Genomic DNA, 18772 nt, shown 5'->3' on the forward strand with positions numbered 1-18772 from the left:
ATCTGGTAGAACCAAAACTAGATCTAACCAAGGAGTCTTGTTGTCTTAGCCATGGCTTTTGTTACCAACCAGTAGCTGAAAGAAAACTTACAGGAAAAAAAAAACTAGTTAAGTATAAAACAAGGACTCCTTAATGGGAGTAGAACCTCATTCTCCTCAATGAAAGTCTTACAGATTATGTGTATGATGCCGCTGTCCTAGTGCATCACGCAGAGGCTCTTAATGTTACTTTTTGCACTTTTAGATTTTTTTCTTTCGCCTAAAATAAGTGAAAAAACTGTATTATTTTTAGTACATTTTAGAGCAAATACTGATCGATGGCCTATTGCGAAGGTCAGGCTAATCAGGGCTGAGCCTGATTCACAAAATCTGCTAAATCCAAGCAGAAAGTTTTACACATTTACATCAAGTAAACCTACAAAAGCTTTGTTGAACTTGCAACTATTCCTGTAATTTACAAATGATGGAAAATTCTGAAAGATGACAGCTCTCATCTGCCATGTGCTCACAAGTTATTTTTGTAAAGCTGTAAAAAGCCTGGTGTTGTCTTTCAACCTCTCGATCTCCTCCGTTTTCATGCCCACAGCTGAATAAAAGCTTCCCCCACTTAAATACAAAAAAAAGGTTTTAACATTCAAGGCCCATTTAAGACATATGCAGTTCAGTTTTCAGTGCAATCAAAATTTAACTGATAATGCTTTCTTGACAGCTCTCCTCTGTTCTTCATTCATCCAAGTCTAAAGGTAAAAGTAAAGTATATACACAGCACAACAGTGATGAAGCATTCCTGTGAATAAAATTTGATCAAATCGAGAACGTTCAATATCATGGAAGATGTAGAAAACACGGTTGGAAATAACATGAACAGAATATTTGATGCAGCTAGTTTTCTATCTTGCCTTTCATGTTGTTGAGTAGTTGTAAATGAGTGTCTGGAGTGTCTGGGGAGATGAAGTTTGGTATTCTGGTTGGAGGGCTGAAAACTACTTATCATGCATTACGGCCCTGGTTGGACCTCAGGATTTGGAAGTCAAAAGACTTTTTAATGTACAATTTTTCAGCTGCTGATCAATCGGCGGCTTCTGGACATGAAGATCTCTCTCCCTCCTCTCTCGCTCAGCATTCCATATTCCAAACTCGCTCGGCATTCTGCTTCCGTATCGGAGCTCCGGCTCCGATTGACCTTGACGACTCTGGATGATTCCCAACCCAAGGTTCTCTCCAACTCTCAAGGGCCTTGGCGTCTGCAGCTACCCCTCCCTCACACACACACACCCATCCACCAATTTTGCCTCTCCCATCATCCTCACCACACATCCCTCTCCTGTAACCTCTCCTTTGCTCCGCCCTGGCCCTTGGCTGGATCATTAATTATCTAATGGAATCAATATGGCCTTAGATTGGACCAGTGTGACCCCGCCCGCCCCCAGGTATCTCTGCGTTGATGAGGAGGAAGAAAAAGTGTTTGGAACGGGTGTAAAGGAATGATAATAACGGCACCGTGTGTTCGTGAGAGTGAAACACCATCGTACACAGCGTGGACTGTCCCTAAACTGAACGAATACAGAATAAAGAGATCAGCAATAAATAAATGATTGGAGAGGGAGAGGGGGTGGATGGGGAAGGCATGGGGGGATGGAGAGAGCATACGTAGAGGCAGATAGAGGCAAATCAGACAGTCAGAGAGAGAGGGAGAGTAGTAGTGAAATGATAGACAAATAAAGAAAAAGATGGAAAAAAAAGGAGAGAGAAAGAGATTTACTAATGTTCACCCTAATCAATATCTTTGTCTTTCTCCTCTTTTATTGCAGAAGGCTTTGGTGAGCGCTCTTTGATGTCCACTCCTAACCGGTGTGGAGATACACAGAATCCAATCCAATCCTGTCATAATTACCGTCTGACTTGGCCCCAAGTGTACACAAAAGGAGTGCTTGACTGCACCTGCACTGTATCAAATATGAAGCTGAAGCTACTATTACACAGAAAACCATATTTACAGCAAAAATGATGTATCCCCTGCAGATTGCTCTGCAGATTTATTTATTTTTTCATCATACGAACTGAATGCAATCCCTTTCTTAGTAATTCAATTAATGAAAAAGACCCGCCGTCTGCTGAGTCCGAAGGTCTACAGTCATATTGCTATAGAAGCAACCACATATACAAGATAATCCAAATAGTGCATGAAAGTATGTTATGTTTCAAATACTTTAGTCCTACAGTAGGAGAAAAACAAGTTCTAGGGTTAGGCTTCCCTGTTGGTAAAAGTAGTCTGCATATGGCAGGAATAATATTTCAGTTCCAATTTAATACAAAGTATTAACAGGAGTACAAAACATTAAAACATGGATATGGCTGAGGGGAAAATGCAGTAAAAAAATTGCATTAAGTAAGTTAGTTAAAATGTTCCGTCCATCATTAAGTTAACCATCTTTGACCTTTATGATTTATATGCTTCAAACAGAAACCCCCGAGCACAAGGTTAAATAATAAATGCAGTCTATTCTGGGGTTAAATGCTCCAACATTAATGCTAGGGAAGGCTTGAGGTGAAAAGTGAGACTTCAAATACTTTTTCTAAAAAGAATGTCAGTGTGCTCACATGTAAGGGGAATACTGATAACATTCCCACATATTGCAGCGTTTCCTATTTTTTTCAAGCGCTCCCAAAATCTAAGATAATAGTGAGCGAACACCAAAAGGGAGAGAGAAGGCAGAAACTTCTCCCTCTCGCTGTGGAAGAGTCAGCCAAGTGGATGCAGCTCTCTATACGGCTGAAGATGGTAAATCCACTCCCGCAGGCAGAGACCACATCAGCACTGACCTCCAAATAACCACAGGCCAGAGAACAGCACACAGGGTCACTCAATCTCTCCAACACACACACACAAACAGCAATGTGTGTGCTCAAACCAGGACTTGAAAGCACACTCTAGCTCTGCACACCAGCACAGAGAAGTCCACATGCTAATATAGACACATCAATTAGCATGGTGCAAATGTCAGAGTTCAGAGCACCGTTGAACAAGATGTGTAGGTGTCTGGCAGTACACTTGGGGGAACCAGGATACCCGCCGGGCTCATGCTATATTTCCACACAGATGCGTTTTTTTTTTTTGTACATTTCCAGATATATTTTGCGTAAGTTCTACTTAAACTATAAAGTAGAGATTGTAAAGAAAAAGACACGAAAGAGTGAGGATTTACGCTCTGAAGCCCACACCTGATCTGGTATTCCATCTAGAGGGAAAGTGTCTGCAAACGTGGACATCCATACATTGTGTGCATATCACTAAATAACTGTGTCTGCGAGTGTTTGCGCACAAAAGAGTGGTGGATCCCTTCAGGCTGGTGTGTGAATGACAGCAGGGGTTATGTAAGGAGCCACAGCGGGGCCGGAGTGGACAGTCCGACCGGAGATCAGGTCAGCAGAGTGTGACACTAAACACATCTCTCTGACACTGCGCTGACACCCTCTGTCACAGACCCACACACTGTCTGTCAACGCTCTTCACACATACACTGGCACGCACGCACGACGGGAGCTGGAAGTGTGTGAGCGGCTGTCTGTCAACACGCCACACACTGACCACGTTGGTGTGTGTCTGTGTGTGGAAGAGAGCAACAGAGAGAGACAAAAATATCAAGAGAGGAATAGAAAGAGGAAGGGAGAGGCGAGGCGAGGTGTCTGTCTACCTGAGAACTTGTCAATGAGTCAAAAAAAGTGGCTGCCTGCCTCTGTCTACTAACCAAGATAAATTCCTAAAATGCCTACCTGCTGTTGCGCTTCTGAAATGAGCAATTTTATCCACTCGTGTGATCATCGTTTATGCAAAGCGAACAAAGAAAAACATCAGAAATGCACGCCAGCCCTGATCTTTGATGAGCTGAAAAAGAGGTGATCTCAGAGCAGCCTTTATCACATTTCCCTGTTTCTTTTTTCTGCAGTCTTCAAACAGGGCTCTTACCAACATTTCCACTTTCACACAGTAATCCGAGTCAGCTTCTGTCACACAGTTGCCCTTTGGCATAAACTGCAGCTCCCTGAATGCAAAAGCCGAAGAAGAAACCTGCATCTGGGACTAATAAAAAAGGCCCGAAGGTAGGTCAGGACCAAAGCGTCCCGCACACGCAAGAAGTGAAACGGATGGGGAAGCTTGGTGGCTCAGTGGGTCGGGGTATAAACTGTACCGTGCTCATGCAATGACTCGGCCTGACCCTGCTTCATGTCAGTGTTCTGATCCAGTCTTTACTCATCTAATGCCGATTTTTTAAAAGTGGGGGGAAAAACTGAAAAATTACACCAGTGTGGACGGTAACTTTTTTTTTTTCTAACTGCTGGTAACATTTTGACACCCGAGTGAGGAAGTCTGCACTGAACGTACTTATTTGGTTGGATTTTATCTGCAGCACCTGCAATCTCAGCAGGTGTGGCTGCAAATGATGCTTTAGGTGGCGTACGAGACGGAGCAGAATTTATAACAAACACATGCCACTGATTTCAGAGTGATGCTGAAGGAGAGTATACAAAATAAGCACTCAAGGCAAATATCCGCATATGGAGGAGTGCAGACTTACAAACTGAATCTGGCAGGAAATCAAACAAATCCCATTTTTGCACTTGCCCGTCGACGCACATACTCATAAATGCGCATTTTTCTATTCTGGTAATCTGACTTTTTCTTCCAGTGACAAGCCTCTGAGCACAATAACAGAAAAAAAAATTATGAAAAAAGAAAAAAAAAACAAAACGAAAACACTCTGTGATAGTTTGTTATTTACTTTACAGCAGCAGTGAACACCGTGCGTTTGTCACAGTCATTCTGCCAATTTGGACCACCTGCTGCAAACACCCTGAAGGCAGCGAATGTTACCAAGCCAGTAAACTGTGACCAATTCTGCCTCTGCAGGTGGAGACGGGCAGGCAGCCGTTCACTCTGTGCCTCCATATCTCAAATGGCACGCACACACACGCGCGCAAACACACTCAAGCACAGGAAATCTGCAAAGAGGTGCACTCAGCACAAAACATAAACATGCGTAATTATTCGGCTTATCTGAAAAAATGAAGATTGGAGTGAAAATGCCTGCCAGCTTAACTGAACTGATGAAGAAGTTTGTTGGGAAGCGGTATGCTTGATGTGTATTAATATTATTCATAATAAATGTTATAAAGTTAGACTTTTAAAAAAAAGCATATTTCTGTGTTTTTCTTTTCTCTAACTAAATAGATTTAAACAAGCTGACACAGTACAAACAGACTCCAGTAAAAAAGGTTGAAAGGATACGGTCAGTTTTACCAATGTGTCCTTTTTCTATCTTTGTAATAACAACCACACTGATGATGGACTAATTTAGCAATATAAATGAAATCAACTAAAACATTTATCGCCCATCCTAAACGAGACTGGCTACAAATGTTATCACCATGGCTACCAAGCTTATCTTTCATCTAAAGGGGTGGAAAAGTACTTTTGAAGTAGATTTAACAAAATACAATAAAAGTTTGATAAAATTTAATCTTGTACAAATCATTTAAAAATCATAGCAAACACCAAACAAACAGATCAAAATTCAGTCATTTTAAACCAAATTATTAAATAAAAGGAGACACAGTTATTCCTTCTAGTCACAGAACTTTACAATGTGATCAGTGTGTGTGTGTGTGTGTGTGTGTGTGTGGTCATGCATGTGTATTCATTCTGACTGTAAGTTGTTAGGTCCATTATCTACTCACCTGACGGGCATTTCCAACATTCAATCCACCGCTGTCGACCTGATCCACTTTGTCTCCTTCTTCTTCCTCCTTCTCTTCTTCGTCTTCTTCTTCTCCTCCTCCTCCCTTTTGGTGCCCCTGCTTTGCCCTGGCAGTGCCCCCTCCCTCCACACCTCCACCAGCACCTCGAGCTTAAACACGGCAGGCAAACGCTGAGTGTGTGAGCCAAGGGGGCTGGGACAGGGGCAGCGGCAATCCCCTCACTTTCACAAAAGCCGTGGCCGTGCAGCCGGACACATCGTGGACTCCCGTTGCACGGAGAGTGTGTGTGTGTGTTTGTGAAAGAGGGAGAGAGCGAGAGCGCGAGAAGGAGAGGGAGAACGTGTGTCTGTGTGTGTTTGTGCGAAGTGGAGTGAGCTAGCTGATGTAGCTCTCCTCGGCTCTCAGACTCACTTCACTAACACTCTGCTCCGCTGCTTCTTTGAGATGGACTCGGATTAGGACACAGCCAGTGTGAGAATCTCTTTCTCTCTCTCTCACTCACTCTCTCTCCAGCCAGCATGCTCCCTCCCACCCTTCCTCTCTCCCGCTCACTCATTCATTCTCCTTGCTGAGCTTCTTTCTTTTCATTTCCTCTTGGGAAAGCCGTGCACACCAGTTGTCTCTGCCTTCAGCTGCTCCCTTTCTCTCCCTCCCTCCCTCTCTCTCTCTCTCTCTCTCTCAGTCACTAGTAAATATAAAAGGCATGCTTGTACAGCCCCTCGCCTCAGTCTCTCTCTGGCTGGCTCTCCCCCCCTAACTCGCTGTGTCTCATGCTTTCGTTTATCCCCACCTCCATGTGCCCCCCTCACTTTCTTTCTCACTGTCAAAGCTGCCTTTCAAATGCTGATTAGCAGCCAGAGTAAAAGAGGGAAAGAGAGACGGAAAGAGATGGAGAGAGGATGACTAAAACAAGTGGGAGATTCCATCACATCCAAACATATTGCAATGACTCCCCGTCCTGTACATACACAAACACACACACACACACACACACACACATAAACTATCCTCAGCTGAACAATAAGTAGTACCCCAGAAATTGTAAGTAATTTTCTCCAATATTTCACTGTTTTACACTAAACTAAACATTTTTCTGATGTTTACTTTTGACGTGTTCAGCTTTCAATTTTTTCCATCTCTAAAATCACGGAAAACAAACAGCTTAGGTCCTAATCAATCAAAGCTGCCACAAGCGTGACATCACTATTTTTTAAGATAAGAGCTACCTTGGCTAAGGTTAGCGAAAGATCAAAGTTGTGTTTAAAAGTTTGACTTGTTAAAAGAAAGACACGAACAGAAACGACACGCTTTCCTGATCCTGCTATTCATCATCTGTAACTATGTTATCTACTTTCGCTTTGTCTTTTAAGACATAAACCTCATATCCTTTACTTCACACTGTGATTAACTGAGGTTATTTTAGGCAAGTCACCTTCAGTGACTAGCAGAACCATAACACTGCTGTGGAGAAAAGCAAAAAAGGATGTTTTTTGGAAAGAATAGTTTTTATGCATGTTGGAATGATTACTTTTTTGTTTTCTGATTAACAAGACTTTGGAGAACAATTAAAAAAAACCCAAAGAATTAATATTGTAATAGCATAGGGTTAAGGTTAGGCTCAGGGATGATGACTTAGACCTTACATTTTGTAAACCTCCATAAAGTTCACAAACTAATGCACAAATGAGCTGCTAAGTTCAAAGTATTTACCTTGAAAGCATACTGGAAAGCATAAACTACAGTGAGTACAAAAAAATAATTATTAGAATGTAATGTGTTAAATTTGTTTAGATCACAGTAATAAGGAAGGATTGGTCTGTGTTTCAGTTTGGTTTAGCTGTGGCCTGAGAGTGTGTGTAATTGTTTAGAGAGAAAGGAATTTATGGACACTGGGGTCTGGTGTCATAAATAAAAGGAGTCAGGAAGCTACAGTTGGGGGTTGCTGATGCTTGTACCTTTAATAAAAACTCCTAATTGTTATAACTTAGAAGTAGGTTCGCAGGAGACTCTCCACCTGATCTGTAAATGTAAGACAACAAGAGGCCAACGACCCAGTGGATGCAGAGTGGTGGTCTCAATATTTGTAATATGTTAACTCTGTTTTGTATGTGGTCTAAAGGAATTTGGTGTAGCTTGGGTGAGGTTACTTTTATGACCCCCAGGAAGTCACGTACGCAGACACACACACACACACACACACACACACACACAGTGCTTAAACTGTTACACTCACACATCCACACGCACACTCACTCACGTGCACTCACACATACACACAGGTACGCACATACATTCACTCACGTGCACTCACATAGGCATACGCGTACGCGCACACACAGGCACTCACGTGCTCGTGCATACACACAGACACACAGAGTTTGCAGCACACCATGAGGGGTTTATGATGGGGTCGCTTCTATAAAGCTGGCTGTAACTAACAAAGGGGTGAAGATTTTGCAGAGGGACACCGGCCTCGTCTTCCCTTCTAGAAGATGCACGCTTAAATGAAGATGAATAAAGATGAATAAAGGTTTTGTGAAATGACTACTGAGTCCAGTGCCGTCTCTGGAAGCTTCGAGGAATAAAACAAACCGGGGTAAAACTGATTTTGCAACACTACATATTTAATCACATCTTACTCTACTAACACAGAGTAAGATGTCATTAAATATGTCTCTTGCAGGCACTCTTACTTGCAGAACTTCAGAAATATAAAAGTTTCTGGACCCTTTTAAACTCTAAAAGCTGTGATAATCACAAAAGAACCAATGATCATTTATTAATTTCACTCTAAAGTGTAAAAAAAAGTTTAAAAAAGCAAGATTTGAATTAGAATTATATTAGGAAGCTTATCCCAATATTACTTCACTACAAGACTATCGACTGCTTGTTTTTGGCATATCCCATTTAATAACAAAATCAGAATCAGAAAGGGGTTTATTGCCAAATGTTGAGCAGGTTTACAACATTAGGAAATTGCTGCGGTGCTTCAGTGCAAACATAGTGTCATAAATAGCACTTAAATAGACATGAAAAAATAAAAGTAGGGATAAGAATCATCACCTGTCTGCAAAATGAATGATTAAATTAAAATAAACAAATAAAAAAGGCGGACTAATTGAACCATCTTGACGGGTTGCCAATCATGCCAAAAGTTTGGTCAAATTTTGAGGTAAACATGATCATTACAGGCATTGTGCAAGGGCAAATGAAGACGGAAGTAGGCCTATTTTAAAAGGGTATCAGTTATACTCTACCCTAATACTTCTAAAACCTTACTTTCTGTTATATATATAATGATGTAAGGTTGGATTTCCAAACTAAAGACAGACAAAATTTCAAATAAAGAGGTGAATGTATCTAATCCCCGGGCTTTCAACTTCTCTGAAAGGTTTTCAATGCTATTTTTTCTACTTTCGTGCTGAGGAGACATAAGCACATCACAGACCTCTTCTTTTCTTGTCTTTTGCTCGGTTGTGGACAGAGACAGGTGCAGACAAGAACAATGTGTAATTATGTCCGCTATAATTTTTGATCTCTTGCCTGCAATCATCCATAGAAAACACCAACAATCAAACAACTCCTTTTGAGCAAGCACTTGGCGACACTGGGAAGGAAAAACTCCCTTTTAACTCACGTTCTCAGGGATGTACTATTTACCAAACAGAAACATCCTGCTGTTATCTGACTGTTGCAAATCAGGCTTTGGCTCAACATAAATGTATAGCTCAAGACGCAGTGTTACTATCTTTAGAGTTTGAATTTGGTAATTCAACACAGACAAAAGAGGGAAATGATGTTCAAAAGCACTGGTTTCTGCAAAGCCTGACACTCAGATGAAGAGCTCGGAGCTAAACGAGTTTGTTTAAAATATGTTTTTACATTATTGTTTAAAGACGCAAACATAACAAACAAGGATATCGAGAGGTCAAGTTGAGCATTACAGCCCCCACTTTTAATGGACTGGGCTGTCATGAGTATAGTCCTCGTCTGTTCTCCAGAGTTGACCAATCACAGCTGCCATAGACATATAACTGATTTGAACAGATTCTCACAAAGATTTGAAATATTTAGCCAGTCAGCAAAAGCCTGCTGCCTTCTACTCTGAATTAAATAACACCTTTGATGACACGTAGAATAGAAATACTTTTTTTTAAAAAGTACAACGTCCAAAAATTGCAACTGAGGGCACTTAGTTACATACAGCTACTGTCCATAGTCCATGCATGCTAAGACTAACAAATCTACACACAGAGAGAGACAAAAACACATTCAATCAAAGATGCAAACATATACCTGAACAAATAATCACACTCAGAGACTCACTCAAGCACTCTCTCTCCCACCAATCTCCCTCCCTCCCTCCTCCCCCGTCCCCTCTCCTCTATTCGTTCCCCTTGCCCTCAAACACTACTCAGAATATTGATACATCACCCCCTCCTCCTTCTTTTTTCTCTCTCTCTCTCCCTCTCCCTCTCCCTCCGTCTCTCTCCCTCCATCACTCACTTTCTCTACTGAATACTGATAGGCTGTCTACTCCGTGGTCTGAGTTTCAAATCTCTCCCTCCCTCCCGCTCCCTCTGTCGCTGCACCCGCTGCAAAAAACAGCAACATAAAAGAGGAAATAGCAGAAGTTAATGCACTGAGGTAGACATAAATTCAGTTAAGTACCATTTCAGATTATGTCAAGCTAAAAATGGGCTTAACATTGTGGAAAGGGGGGGGGTTTGACAGAGAGAGAGGAGGGAGGAGGAAAAGTGCTGCTTTGGTTGGCTGTCTCGCCAGCGGAAACTGGCCGAGTGGCTCGCAGCACAGTAGTGAACTGGCGGCCGGCGACAAAAGGGAAAAGACGTGTGAAAAGTTCAGGCAAATGAAGACGCATTCAGTGGTTTTTGTCTGACTCCCCCCACCGCCCCAACCTCATTGTTGGGCATGTCGACTGTGGCGCGGACAGGGTGGGGGGAAGAAGGGAGTGAATGAGGTCGTCAAAGAGTCCCAGAGAGCCCCCTCTACCTCACACACACACATGCAAACACAGACACACACTCACACACAACATCTTGAAACAGCTGAGAGCAAGAAAGCGCAAGAATTAGTAAAAGAAAGAAAAATGGCACATACTAAACTGTCCTGCTTTTCCTATGGATGGAAAGGTGGCAAGGCCTTTCAGACTATTGGTGTATCTACAACTCTGAGTGTGTGTAAGATTAAGTGTGTGTCTGCGCGGGAGAGAGCTGTGTGTGCCTAGTCTCTTTGGAGGAGGTTTTCTGTCTGCATTAGAAGTGCGGCGCGTCTGAGATGCTGGTAGAGGGAGTGTGTGATTTTGTCCTCCAAGTCTTCCCCAGGCGTCCTTGAAGGAGAGTTGAGGGGAATATCTGACTGTGTGTGTGTGTGTGTGTGTCTGTGTTTGTGACAGTGAGCCCTCACAGGCTGAGTTTAGCACCAGAGGCTTGCCTCGCAGAGCAGCATTACAGGTGTTCCCTGCACAAATCAGGGTGCTCCTGGAAATAAGATAAACCACAACCTGCAGCTGGAGAATTAACACGGCCTGCTGAATGAGAAATGTAATTAAATCAGGTGAATAAATAAGACTAAAAATGGGGGAAAAAATCCTTACTCAGTGTGTTTCTGTAAGTGTGGGCCTTCACATGCAAGTGGTATAGCGTGTAATGACTGTAGCAGTCAACAAGACAGTCACACCCATGTCTGACCTTGTTTCTCCGCCTGTCTACACATGCTATCGGCTGTGGTAAGTTCGATGTAGTGACAGTAAACTGCCCTTTCAGGAAAGCAGTGCAGACAGGTTAGTGATAAAGGAAATATCTTGTAAGGGGGGCTAAAAATATACCACATGCATTAAAAGACCAAGCTTTTTTAAAAATCACGAAAAACTGTTGTTTTTGCTGTGCGCAATAAAGCACCAGGAAGGTTGTGGAACTTGCATGAAACACTTTTGGTACTAAAAGATCCTAAGTGTAGCAAGAAACTATCCCCCATTATTATAGCAAAGTTCACACTGGCCGTACAAACACTGACAGCAGCCCATTCTTTCATTTTCATTACATCCTATACCTTAGGTGCACAGATGCAACTTGTGGAAGTTTAATGTGGAAGAAGTGGTGAAAAAATGGAGCTAAAAAACTAAAACTAAAAACTAGATAGAGCAAAACATGTCAAATTAACCGGCGTGTTAGCTGTAGTAGTACCAGCACCAACCAGTAACCAGGCCTCACATTTACAGGCGGCTGCTGCTGCTAGCACCCACTGTGGAGAAGTCCAGAAGGAGGGACAGCAGTCACAACAACAGAGTGAGGAAGAGAGAGAGAGGAAGGTGAAATTAACGTGTTAAGAAAATAGATGGAGGGATATAAACAAGGAGTAAAATGCATGGGTGCTTTCACTATGAGCCACTGCTAACAGATAAAGTGCAGCTTTTAACTGTCACATGCTGCAGTCCAGCTAAGAACTAACCTAACAACAGCAGCACCAACCAAGCAAAATGTCAATATCTCTCTCTTTCAAAATGTCCTGATCAAAAGTTTTAGACCATTTGAAAAATAACTGCAATAAATTGGATGCTCAAAAAAATGTTTTTTCTCACTCTCATTTCTTCTTGCTGCACGTTGAAGTTCTATTTGGAATCTCGTTAAGATCCAGTCGTGCAAAATATGATTTTTCAAGTGGTCTTAAACTTTTGATCGGGACTGTAAACATGTAATGCCAAAGGCCTGCTCGGTTTAACAAGTGGCAATCTAAGTTGCTGTTGCCTTCCCTTCAGCTTGAAACATTCTGGCTTCACATTGATGTCAGAGGTCTTTGTCCTGTGATCTTGGACATCAACGAGGCACTTTCAGCTGGAGAACTGCTGCTCATTGGATATTTTCTCTTTTTCAGACCGTTCCCTATCAACCTTAGAGACTGTTGTGCAGGAAAAGTCCCAGTATATCAGCAGTTTCTGAAATACTCAGACCTGCCCATCTGACCCCAACAACCACAGTATCATGACACAGTGTGTAATAGGCACGCTGGTCCACTGTGTCCATTTGACACTTTACCAGTTTCAGTATGTAGCAGTAAGCTGCTGAGATATTTTATTTCAGGCCAATATGAAAATAATCACGGGAAAGCGCTTAAACGGACATTACTGACACATTTACATGTAAATCCATATTAGCTGCCTAGCTTTATCATTTCTGGAATGTACTTCTTACCTTCCTTGCTCACTAGAGACTTCTTCCCTTTAAATATATTCTCTCCTCCTGCTGTAACTTCTGCATGCATTTCCATTTCACGTTTTGGAGAGACAAAGCGTGAAATAGACACAATGGACTGGCGTGTCTATTACACGCTTTGCTCTGAAGTGTCACAGAAAGCCACTATTCTTCCCTATTCTGATACTCAGTGACTGTATTGAGCTCCTGCCATGTGATTGGCTGATTAGACATTTGAGTTAACAAACAGTTGAACAAGTGTACCTAATGAAGTGACTGGTGAGTATATTTTCTGTTGCCACATTTTTTACCTGCAAAGGTAACTCTAACTACTAAATAAGTTTGTTTATTTTAACTAGTGGGAGGAGTAAACTTATAATTAAGTACACTATATTCACATTTACTTATTGCTTATTCCTTATTTGAAGCAGGAAAGGAAGGAAAGTGAGGCTACAGAAAAGACTAAAAGCATAAACGCTCGTTCTTAACCCAAAATCTGACTTGGTGTAAAAACTCTGACATGAGATGCAGCTGAAATTTATTGGGAAATAAAAAAACATCTTCTGTTCGGGGATCATAGGTGACGACTATTTACTTTACTTTACAAAAAGAGAACTTATGGCTGCTATTTAAGCTTAGGTCACAAACAATGCGAAGAAAACCTGTGGCGGTTTTATGTTAAAGACAGATGAGATTTATAACGTGTCCCCTGACCTAACACACCCTACTTTCTGTTTCCGTAGAAAGTAAACACAGCGAAACTGGCAGCAAAAACACACTGCGTCTGTGCGCTGAATGAAAATGAAGCTGTTCTGCTGAAAACTTCCAAAAATAAACCAACCATATAAACAATGAATTTCAACATACCGTATCTAAATGTGCAGACAATGACTAATTGTGTGATCTTTAATGATTAATCAACAAAATGCACCAGATAAATAATCTTAGATTTTTTGGATAATAGTCACCTTCTGCTACTGATCATAACTGTTAAAGCAAAATTATAACATTCCAAGTCTTGTTCTAAGTAATTAAGAGGTAGTTTCTTCATGACATTCAAGTAGCAACTGTTAAAGTGGAAGTCCTACAATTGAGCACATAAACAACAGTTTACTGGTGTTTATTAGACCAAAATGACACCATTAGGTTGCATTTTTCCCCTTCCCTATACAGCAGCGCACAAAAGGCATAAAAGGGTGTTTGAAGATAACTGCCACAGAGTAGATAATATTCCAAATCTATCAGACAATAATTCTTTGAGGGCATGTGGCCATTAAGGAGCCATTTCTCCTTTTTGTTGAATATGCTCCTCCATATTTCATTGAGTTGCATATCTGCCTCTCACACTGTCTGCCTGCATCGCTATTCTCTATTCAACAGTGACCCATTGCTCCCTGCCATACAATCCTTCACCTTTCTGGGCTTAAAAGTAATTACCACTTTAATTTGCTGTCCGCTTTTGTGCATGCCTGAGTGTATCTGTAACTGACTGGAGTGCCTGCTGTGTGTATTAATGTGTGCGTGAGGGGGGTACATGTATGCATACAAGAGATAATAAAGGGCGCGTATTCACATAAATGTGAGTAGAGGTGAAAGAATTAGTCAATAATTGATTAAACGAACTGACAACACTCGATAATTAATTGTTTGTTTCGCAACCATAAATAAAGCCACTGTCTTCCATTTTTGCATCTTAATTGTGATGATTTGCTGCTTCGGTATTTCACAAACAAGCGTAAGACATTGCGACTGATTCAAACAATTAAATGAAGCCCCCAAAAGGTGTGCACATCTTTATGTTTTCTGAGTAAAAGCATTAATGTTTTGCATGCATACGTGTATAAGTGGTTTGCACAGATCCGTGATTGGTGAGTACCTCTGCAGCTATTATTTGCCTTGATAAAATCAAAATATGTATTCACATGCATGACTGTGAATAGCTGTGATTTTCTTAAATATAGAAGTGTAACAAAGTGCTATTGACGTGTGTGTGTGTTTTTTAAATATATGAGTGCTGGTGTGTGTGCGTGTTTATGGTTAGCCTCCCATTGGCCCAATTACTCCACAAGCAAAACCCCAAAGCTTCCAATCTCTCCTCTAAAATCCCTCACCCCTCTCACCTCACGGTCCCAGTGGTAGAGCCTCCAAACACCCCAACCTTCCAACCCCGCCCCGCAGCCCCGCACGGCCAGATTGTCCATCACAATACACCCAACCCTTTGCAGGACCTCCACCACCTCCACTGTACTTTCTGCTTCCCTTCCCTCCTAAGTCACATGCAGTCATCACCGCTGCTTCACCTTTCTCCTCTTCGACAATCATCTTGTATTTCTCCTCCTTGATTTACCCTGTAAACTCCTCTTTTTGCCCCCTCTTCCCATCTGCCCCTTCCTCACGCCTCCATTCTTCCTCCTCTGCCCTCCCCAGTCCCAGGTGAGCTGACGACACAAGGAGAGCAGAAACACTCTGCGAATATTAATGGTTTGATCTGAATATTAATAAAGCTTGCATCTTAATGATCTATAGAAAAAAAACAAAGAGCCACAGTCAGGGCTATACTGCCTGTATTCACGCACACACACACACACACACACACACACACACACACACACACACACACACACACACACACACACACACACACACACACACACACACACACACACACACATTCATAGGCTTGCGCATACATGCAGACACACTGGGCTGAACTATCTGTCCTGCACTGTGTAGATTAGTTAAAACAGGGCCTTATCCTCCAACCTGCTGTTTAAATGCTGAGCATCACGTTCAAGACAAATGTGTTGTCTTTTTTTCCTCCTCTCAGTAAATGAAGACACCTCTTCTTTCCCACGTCCTTCTCCTCTATCTCCTCCTGTTGCTTTCTTCATTTTCTTTTTATCTGCTTCTACTCGTTTAGTTCAGGCAGCCCCCACTCCTCCCTCTACCTCTCACGGTTGCCCCATTTCACCCCTCCTCCCTTCCTCTTTACCAGCACTCTCCCTCTATTCCCCCCCCCCCCCCCAACTATCTCACCCTCTCACGCTCTATCACTTTCTCACTAGATTACCCCATCTCTCCCTCTCTCCCACTCCCAGCCTCACCTACTCGATATTCCAGCCTTGTTCTCCTGCAGTCTCCAGCACAACTTTCTGACCCACTTCCTCTCTCCTCCCTGGCCCCCTGATCAAAGCCTGCAGGACGGCATCGCCTTGGGCAGAGGAGAGGGAGTGAGCGAGATGGGGGGATGAAGGGATCCGAGCTGGGGGAAGAGAGAAAGAGACAGATAGAGAAAGGATAGAGCGGCACGAGAGAGAAGGAACAGAGAGATCACAAGGACAGGAAGAGGAGCCAGGTGCCCTCTCAGCCCAAGGACAAAAGCTCTTCCTGGCTGATCACACACACGCGCACACACACACACACACACACACAGCAAGCCTGTCAGCGCCGTCACATCTGGTCGTGTACGTTATGTCTGACGATGGCATTGACATTAATGTGGTGTGATAAAAAAATACTGTGTTTTTTTTTGTGGGCCATTTTTGTGTGTTTTTTTGGGGGGGTTTTGCGGTACGAATCCCCAAAACAAGTCAACTTTACAAGTGATGGCCATTAAAATTCAACAGGATGTTTAATAAATTACACTTTCAGATTACATGTTGTCCAATCTTGTTATTCTGTTTTGCATTCAGGTGCGGCACAGGTGAGTGCACTGACAATGTGTATCTGTATCTCAGCAGGTGTCAGTCAGCCTGCAAACTCTCCCTCCTATTAAGTCATTTTTATCTCAGAACAATTGAAAAAAAGATCTGCGCAGATAAGAATTTCAAATATGTTGCACAATCAAGTCATATTTTTCTTGATTGCGGTGCAGCAGCCAGCCCTCTCTCCTTTGTTGATTTTAAGAAACGTGCACTCACTTCTTAAAAGTGAGTACAAAAATTTAGTGCAAACTGAATTTCACTGACATGTTCTAACACATTTTTAAAGCCCAATTTTAAAATAGCCCTTTTTTTTTCCTGCAGCGCACAGCTTCCTCCTCTGTGGAGTCGTTATAATTTTAAGAACCTGTGTCTGGCTTTGAGATGTAAGATCTGTCCATCCCAGTGGCCGTGTCGGTGGGGCAGCTGGGGCGGGCAGAAAGGATGGAGGAACATCAGCCCATTTGTATCCAGAGCGAGGTGGCGTGTACTTTAACATTCCCGGCGCATCCCGACAAAGAGCACTAATTATAAATAAATTAGGGACACGACACGGTGTGCCACAGGGGGACCAGCAAGAGCAGTCACAGAATAGAGAGACTGATAGAGAGAGAAGAGGCTGCGTAAAAGAAATGGAGAGAGTTAGGAGAGAGGGAGAGGAGAAGACAGAGAAGAGCAGACAGGAGAGATTTGGCAATGACATAGAGGAGCAAGTAGGAGAAGAAAGTAGATAAGAAAATAGAGGAATGGAGCACGGGGAGGCCTGGGGATAGAGAGGAGCGCAGAGAGGAGGAGTGAATGCAGGAGGGTATACAAGGCCTGAATCCTCAAAATATAGCTTGAACATACATCTGCTGCCAAAAAACTGACAAGATTCTCTCTAGATGACGGAGGCAGTGCAATATGTTTGAACTGAGATAGAAAAAGGTGGCAGGGAAATTAACAACCAAAATGAAACCGAGGGGAAAAAAAGAAATAAACCCAATACCACATGAACTGAACAGTAAGCGCGAGATGAGGGAAAAAAAATACTATCCTCCATATCTGTTAAGAAATGAGTTCCTGTTATTTTAGAAGTAAATAATATAAATCTGATGAAATAAATACTACACAATAATCATAAGGTTGTGATATCGAGCAGAGTGTTCTACACACACTGGTAGTCAACACTCCCTACCTGCCACTCAAGCTTATCTGAGATGACTTGTCAACCAAGCAAGTGCATGTCAAGAGACTGCTGCATATAGTGTGTGTGTGTGTGTGTGTGTGTGTGTGTGTGTGTGTGTGTGTGTGTGCGCGCGTATGGAGCAGGGAGATCTGTTTCTGTTTCTTTGTGCCCATGTGCACGTCGTTTTGTGTGTTTGGAAGCGCACGCATGCTCTCGTCTGTGTCTGGGTGTCTTGCGTGTGTTTAGCTAAGTGTGTGCATGTGCACAGGGAGAAAACCTCGCTGCTATCTAAATGGATCGCACTTCAGAGCGTGCCACCATTTCTCAGAACCTGCCATCTCCACGCAGACAGACAAACACACCGGCGGACAGACCGCGAGTGTGGTTTTTCGTGTCGGGGCGTAGAGTAAGGGGTGGGGGGTGGGGTGCATGCTCAACCCACTTGCTCCACTCAAGGTTATGTCCTGCCTGAAAGTTGAGAACTGATGACCGTCGCCGCAGCAGGGAAATGCGCTGGAGTTCCGGAGGACAAATAGCCGCTGTCTTTTACTTGCGGCCATTTCTCTGTGTAATGTGAACGTCTTAAATGATGGAAGAACAAAGTGGCTGGAAGATAATGCCAGGAGACATTTATCGTCGCGAGAAAAAAAACCTGCTTTGTGTCTCTCCGGCTGGACCGAGTCTTAGAGCTGGGGGTCAAAGGTCAGCTAGCAGTGACACAGACAGAGAGAGGTTGACAGACTGACCTGCGACTGCCCCACCGATATGCTGACCTCCCACCCACCCCCCCCCCCCCCCCACACACACACACACAAACAAAAGTGACACCACAGTAGCCATAGTTACTGAGCTGCAGACAAACATGATGTCAGTGTATGACACAGGGGTGGCGAGAAGACGACGAGAGATGAAAAAAACAACTCATCTAAGATTCT

At 42.8% G+C, this 18772-nt stretch overlaps 1 protein-coding gene across 3 annotated transcripts in view; it reads right to left on the bottom strand.

Annotated features, from left to right (window-relative positions):
- Window positions 1-18772, bottom strand: part of npas1 (neuronal PAS domain protein 1) — a 60317-nt gene that overhangs the window by 29460 nt on the left and 12085 nt on the right. For 2 of the 3 annotated variants that reach the window (XM_004543675.5, XM_004543674.5), the window contains exon 1: window positions 5737-8620. The exons of the other annotated variant lie outside the window; for it this stretch is intronic. The gene's annotated coding sequence lies outside the window, so the exon portion shown is untranslated. Of the gene's footprint in view, window positions 1-5736; window positions 8621-18772 lie in introns of those variants that run through there. 3 annotated transcript variants of the gene reach the window in all.

This window comes from Maylandia zebra, linkage group LG14 (genome assembly GCF_041146795.1).
Source record: "Maylandia zebra isolate NMK-2024a linkage group LG14, Mzebra_GT3a, whole genome shotgun sequence".
NCBI classification, from domain to species: Eukaryota; Metazoa; Chordata; class Actinopteri; order Cichliformes; family Cichlidae; genus Maylandia; species Maylandia zebra.